The following is a 6,682-nucleotide window of genomic DNA, read 5'->3' on the forward strand; positions in this document are numbered from 1 at the left end:
GAGACCCCATGAACAGAGGAGCCAGGGGGGCTAAAGTTCATGGAGTCACAGAGTTGGACGTGACTGAGGAACTGAGCACATGGTTACCTTACAGTGTGATGCCAGTTTCTACACGGGTGCATGCTAAGTCGCTTTAGTTGCGTCTGACTCTTGGCAACCCTATGGACTGTAGCGCACCAGGCTCCTCTGTCCAAGGGATTCTCCAGGCAAGAATGCTGGAGTGGGTTGCCATGCTCTCCTCCAAGGGATCTTTCCCACGCAGGGATTGAACCCACATCTCTTATGTCTGCTGCATTGGCTACCACTAGCGCTGCCTGGGAAGCCCTGGTGTTAGTTTCTACCATACAACAAAGTGTATCAGTTATACATATACACGTATCTACTCTTCTTATTTCCTTCCCATTTAGGTACCTCAGAGCACTGAGTAGAGTTCCCTGTGCTAATCAGTAGATTGTCATTAGTTGTCTATTTTATACACTGTATCAATAGTGTGGGGCTTCCCCTGTGGCTCAGCAGTGAAGAATCCACCTGCAATGCAGGAGACTGGTTCAATCCCTGGTGAGGAAGATCCCCTGGAGGAGGGCATGGCAACACACTCCAGTATTCTTGCCAGGAGAATCACACGGACAGAGGAGCCTGATGGGCTGCAGTCCGTGGAGTCGCAGAGTTGGTCGACAGTTGAAGCAGCTAAGCACCACACTATCAAGTGTATATATGTGAATCCCAATCTCCCAATTCATCCCATCACCTCCTTCACCAATTCCAATGTTAATCTCATCTAAAAATCACCCTCACAGATACACCCAGAACAATGTTTGACCAAGTATCTGGGCACCTTGTGAGCCAGTCAAATTGACATATAACATTAACCTCCACAGTTCCTTTTTCATATTTCTTCACATCTAGATTATCTTGCCCTCTTTCCTAATAATATTTCAGAGCTTGGATGTAAAGTGCTCTGGGGTGTGGGAGGGACCAAACACCTTGCCCTGTTCTTTGTTCTTCTTTGCCATTAAGGTGCTTTGAGGAACTGTTTTTGAAGGCAGTCCTACTTCTACCTCCTGAGGCAGCCCTTCCAAGTAGAAGAGCTGTTTCAGTTATTCCTAGCAAATGGCTACAGTAAAATTACAACTTTCCTATATTATGTGTTTGCAATGCTCCAGGTGTCACAGATGAAGAAGTATGTCTAGATGAGAAAACTGAAGCTCAGGGAGGTTATATACCTTGCTGAAATATCACACACTAGGAAGTGTCACTTACTGTTAATCAAGGCTGCCTAATCTGAGCCTATGTTCTTTTCACTAAAGTTTGTACTGGGCTTTACAGTTTATGAAGTACTTTAACACACATTATTTCATTTGCTGGCCATAGCTTTCCCCAGTGAAGTAGATATATCCATAATTTTAGAGATGGGGAATGCAGTTTTCAAAGGCTTCACACCTTGTCTATCTCCTGTGTCATGTAGCTAGTAACTAGTGAAGCTGAGCCACAAATCCAAAATCTCAAATAAAAAGATAACTTTTATTCTAAAAAAATTCATACGAAGCATATAAGCTTCTTGGAGGATAAAGAAAGAGCACCCCTGCCTCAGTTTCTCTAGTGTAACTGAAAACAGACCAGTATACATTGAGGTTCACCCTAATTCACCTGCCTATGTCTTTGGTAAGCAGGAGTGAGCCCTTGTAAATGATTAATTCCACCCTCCACAACACAGTTATACTTTAAAATATATTACAATTATGTTGTTGGTAGCTTTTAAGAAACCATAACGTATTTTTTGCCTTGGGTCTTGCCATACTACAAACAGTAGTCGGATTCCATCTGCCTCTGGGCAACAAGTGTGTTTTCTTGTTTTAAAAAACTAACATATTTTATTGTATAAGTTTACTGCAAAGGAACTCTGCAAATGGAGAAAAGTATGAAAGAGAAAAAATTTAAATTATAAAAAATTTTTACTATGCAACAAAATATTCTTTAAATTGAAAATTTGGGAAATTCAGAAAATCGTAAAGCAGAAAACTATCCATAAGCTTATAGATGTCTATTTTGGGGGCTAACCTGATGGCTTAGCTGATAAAGAATCCACCTGCAATGCAGGAGACACAGGAGATGCTGGTTCAACCCCTGGGTTAGGAAGATCCCCTGGAGGAGGAGATGGCAACCCACTCCATTATTCTTGCCTAGAAAATCCCGTGGACAGAGGAGCCTGGTGGGGAGCCAGAGGAGTCCACGGGGTTGCAAGAGTCGGACATGACTGAGTAGGTGTGTGTCTATGTCTATTTTGGCTTATGCCTTATCATTTTCACTTAAAAAAAATACAGTTGGGATTGTTACTTAAATGTAATATGTCTGTGTGTCAGTTCTGTTTTCCTGTTATTTAACATCTTGTCATAAGCATTTCCTCATTTCCTTATAGATCTTGCCCATTCATTTTAAACTGATAAGAACAGATACTACACTTGATCTTAGCCAAAAGGCCAAGAAGCGATTTTCATGCAGTTTAAATGGCTGCATATGTAGTTCGTAGAGTGGCTGTGCCTTTGTTTGTTTATCTTCCCCTCTTATTGGACATTTAGAACCTGGATCTTCTAAATCCAAATCTGTTCTCCCGCCCACACATATCTGCTTTATTTCCTTTTAGCCTTTTGCTTACATTGATTCAGGCATTATTTGTGATGACCTTAATATTAAAAAAAAAAAAGCCTAGTCACTTCTTAATCAGTAGTGTGCAAAAATGCTAATGTTAAGGCTTTACTAAGTACTGAGTTCTTTCTTCTTTAAAATAGTTTTTATTGGAGTATAGTTTCTTTACAATGTTGTGTTAGTTTCTACTGTACAGCAAAATGAGTAAGCCATTCATATACATATATCCCCTCCCTTTGGGATTTCCTTCCCATTCAGGTCACTGCAGGGCATTAAGGAGTGTGTCCTCATCTCGTGCATGCTAAGTCATTCAGTGTGTCCCACTCTTCATGACCCCATGGATTATAGCCCGTCAGGCTCCTCTCTTCATAGGATTCTCCATGAACAGAATACTGGAATGGGTTACCGTGCTCTCCTTCAGGGGATCTTTGCATCCAGAGATTGAATGCTGTATCTCTTATGTCTCCTGCATTGGCAGGCAGGTTCTTTACCACTAGTGCCACCTGGGAAGCCCATGTTCTTATTAGTTATCTATTTTATACATGGTATCAATAGTGCATATGTGTAAATCCAAGTTCTGTTTTAAGACTTTGAACAGATTTCATTAAAGTTACCATTTCTGTTATTCTCGTCATACAGATGATACCACAGAGGCACAGAGAGGTTAAGATAAGTATCAGAATGCACTCACTGGTACTGAACAACATAGTCAATTTACAGAACCTTATACAAATAGTTATTTATTCAGTCTGCAATGAATTGACACTTTTGAACTGTGGTGTTGGAGTAGAATCTTGAGAGTCCCTTTGACTGCAAGGAGATCACATCAGTCAGTCCTAAAGGAAATCAGTCCTGAATATTCATTGGAAGGTCTGATGTTGAAGCTGAAACTCCAATACTTTGGCCACTTGATGCAAAGAACTGACTTATTGGAAAAGACCCTGAAGCTGGGAAAGACTGAAGGCAGGAGAAGGGGACGACAGAAGATGAAATGGTTGGATGGCATCACTGACTCAATGGACATGTGTTTGAGTAAACTCCAGGAGTTGGTGATAGACAGGGAAGCCTCACGTGCTGCAGTCCATGAGGTTGCAAAGAGTCGGACACGACTGAGTGACTGAACTGAAAAAGCAGCTATTGGTACTGGTTTGGAAGCTCAGTGACATTGAGACTGCTGTCACTCCAGTCCTCTTTTCCTGTGCCTCTTGGTTTTAACATGGCTGTGTGATTGCTCTAGACATCACATTGCCCTGAATTGGGATGTGATTCAATTTAGGGCAGAAGTTCTGACTTAACACTTCTGCCCCTTTTGTCAGGAAAGCACATCTTCTTCCCAGAACTCCCTTTTTCACTCAGCAGAGTTCCACTCATGAACTGTGTTTTACATGATCATTGCCAACCAGAGAAGAGTCTGGGGAAAAACTTACTAACCTCTGGAGAGGAAGTTGACCAGATGAGAATGATTGGGTAAGGACTGTTGTGTCAGTTAACCTACAGTGACCACCACAAGATACTTGCCAAGGTCAAGTGTTGGTCTTATGTGATCCAACCAGCCTGTTTCACACAGGGGCTAATGCCTATTAGCTGGGAATGTTTTCTTACACCTTAAAAAGTGGCTGGACTAGAAGTGGCCTGGAGTCTGCAAACCTCCTCTTTCACTGAGCATAACAGTATCTAATACATGCTAACATTTTCATCAATATTAGTGTCACTGCAAAGTGCTGTTAAAATAGAAGTGTTTTTCACACATTATGTGTCTATGGTGTGTCCACCGCATCATTCTTTTGCTGGAGCGCCACTTTCTTGGCATTTATAACTGGGTAACAAATCTGCAGCTCACTGGGTTCATATCCTCAGGCTGCAGCAGAAGGAGAGGAGGATCTGTGAGCTGTTTGGGCTAAAACAAGTTGCTGTATTACTTTTGTCTCAGCCCTGAGCATATTCATCAGGGGCCTGGCTACAGGTGAACTGAGCTAGAGGCTGCATAGTGGTAATGCTGAAAACTATGGCTGGACCCCACTTCTTGAAAATACGGCTTTATCTAATTAGGAGGGGGCTCAAAAAAGATCCATCATTTACTAGAACTATTAAATTGTGGCTATTTCTAGAGCAGAAGTCTAAAGTAGCAATTAACAGGAATGTTTTGTTTAGGGCTGGGATGAGGTGAGTGAGGTGCTTAGAATGTGAAATTTGAGGGGACGTTCACTCTCATGGTCACTTGCATGGCCCTGGTTTTATTATGTCTTTACTAGTTGTAGTTGTTCATTGTTCAGCCACCCAGTCGTGTCCAACTCTTTGCTACTCCATGGACTGTAGCATGCCAGACCTCCCTGTGTCTTACCATCTCCTGTAGTTTGCTCAAGTTCATATCCATTGCATCGGTGATGCCATCCAGCCATCTCATCCTCTGATGCCCTCTTCTCTTTCTGCCCCCAGTCTTCCTCAGCATCAGGGACTTTCCCAATGAGTCAGCTGTTTGTATTAGATGACCAAAATATGGGAGTTTCAGCTTCAACACTAGTCCTGTCCTTCCAATGAGTATTCATGGTTGATTTCCCTAAAGACTGACTGGTTTGATCTCCTTGCTGTCCAAGGGAATCTCAAGAGTCTTCTCCAGCCCCACAGTTCGAAGTAACTCACTAGTTACTAATGTCTAGAAAGTGGGATAATTATTTACCAAATATTTTTTGATCACTTCTGTGTGCCCAGCACTATTCCAGTCACTGGGGATACAGTAATGAATAAAATAGTTGTTATTGTTCCCATGGTATGGATATTCTAGTAAAAGTGAGATTTCATATAGAAATCTGGACTTTTGGCTCAAAGTATCAGAAGAACTGATAACTGTGAGCAGGCTTTCCCATAAGACAACTGTCACTCAGATTTGAGGAGCTGCTATCTCCTTTTAGTTGAGGTGTGAGTTTGTTACACTTTCCATCACTCCCTACTGTGATTTTTGATCCTAATGGGATCTCTATAAGTGGATACCACTATTATTATTATTGCCATTTTGCAGATGAAGAAACTGATGCTTAAAGAGATAAAGTGACTAGCTTGGAGTCTTCTGGCTACAGAGGGTAGAGTGGGTTCTTTGCAACTTTGGAGGCTGAGATTGTTTCCACCGAGCACAGCAGTGATTTGGGAGTCAGGAACACAAGATATATCAGCAAGCAAAAGCATCCAGCCTATACAAGATCAAATTAGAGAGAGGTATCAGCAGGAAACAGGTGGCACCTCGAATTAGGAGAACTCAAGAAGTGTTCATAAAGAAACTATTTGCAAAAGTGTGGACAGAGTGTAGGGAAACCACAAGGCACAGTGCAGAACCCCAGATTAGTAACAGTGGGCCTCTATTGCCACTCTGAGACCTCTAAGGGCAGGTGACAGACTGGGTTAATGGAACTGGGGAGACAGGACTGTGGAGAAGCCTGCATAGTTGAGCTGAGACCTTAGAATGCAGCTGGCCCTTGGGGACCCCACTGGGAGGAAACTTGGAGAATAAATCTCCCAAGTTCTCTCTCCTCCTTCCCATTGATCACTTACCAGTGACAGACTCAACTGGAGGTCAGAGGATGAGGAGTCAGTTGATGCATCCTTCCAATCTGGGCGTCCTGGGGGTACAGCAGAGCAGGGTGGAGAGCAGCAGGGAGTGGCTCAGGAGGGGCAAGCAGAGGCACCTGGCACAGGGGCTGGTCAAAGCCAAGGGCATTTTAGGGGACAGGGCGATGATGGGTAGGGGAAGAAATGAAGATAATTGTGAATTCAGGGTTCAACTTTGTTTTAGTTTTGCCAATATATTTTTTAATTGAAGTGTATCTAGTTTGCAGTGTGTTAATTTCTGTTGTACAGCAAAATGATTCAGTTATATGTAACATCTATCTATGTATGTACACATTATATATATATATACTGTTAAAAATATTCTTCTCCATTACAGCTTATCACAGGATATTGAATATAGTTCTCTGTGTCATACAGTGAAGCCTTGGTGTTTATCCATTCTATGTATAAAAGCTTCCATCTGCTAAGCCCAACCTCT

General features: G+C 42.2%; 1 pseudogene; it reads right to left on the reverse strand.

Annotated features, from left to right (window-relative positions):
• Positions 1-2,321: 2,321 nt before the first annotated feature.
• On the reverse strand, positions 2,322-2,489 carry LOC147369819 (U2 spliceosomal RNA; annotated as a pseudogene).
• Between the last annotated feature and the right edge of the window lie 4,193 nt (positions 2,490-6,682).

The sequence above is a fragment of the Bos grunniens genome, chromosome 7 (assembly GCF_055505025.1).
Source record: "Bos grunniens cultivar Pamir isolate PY7600 chromosome 7, Bosgru_T2T1.0, whole genome shotgun sequence".
Lineage (NCBI taxonomy): Eukaryota > Metazoa > Chordata > Mammalia > Artiodactyla > Bovidae > Bos > Bos grunniens.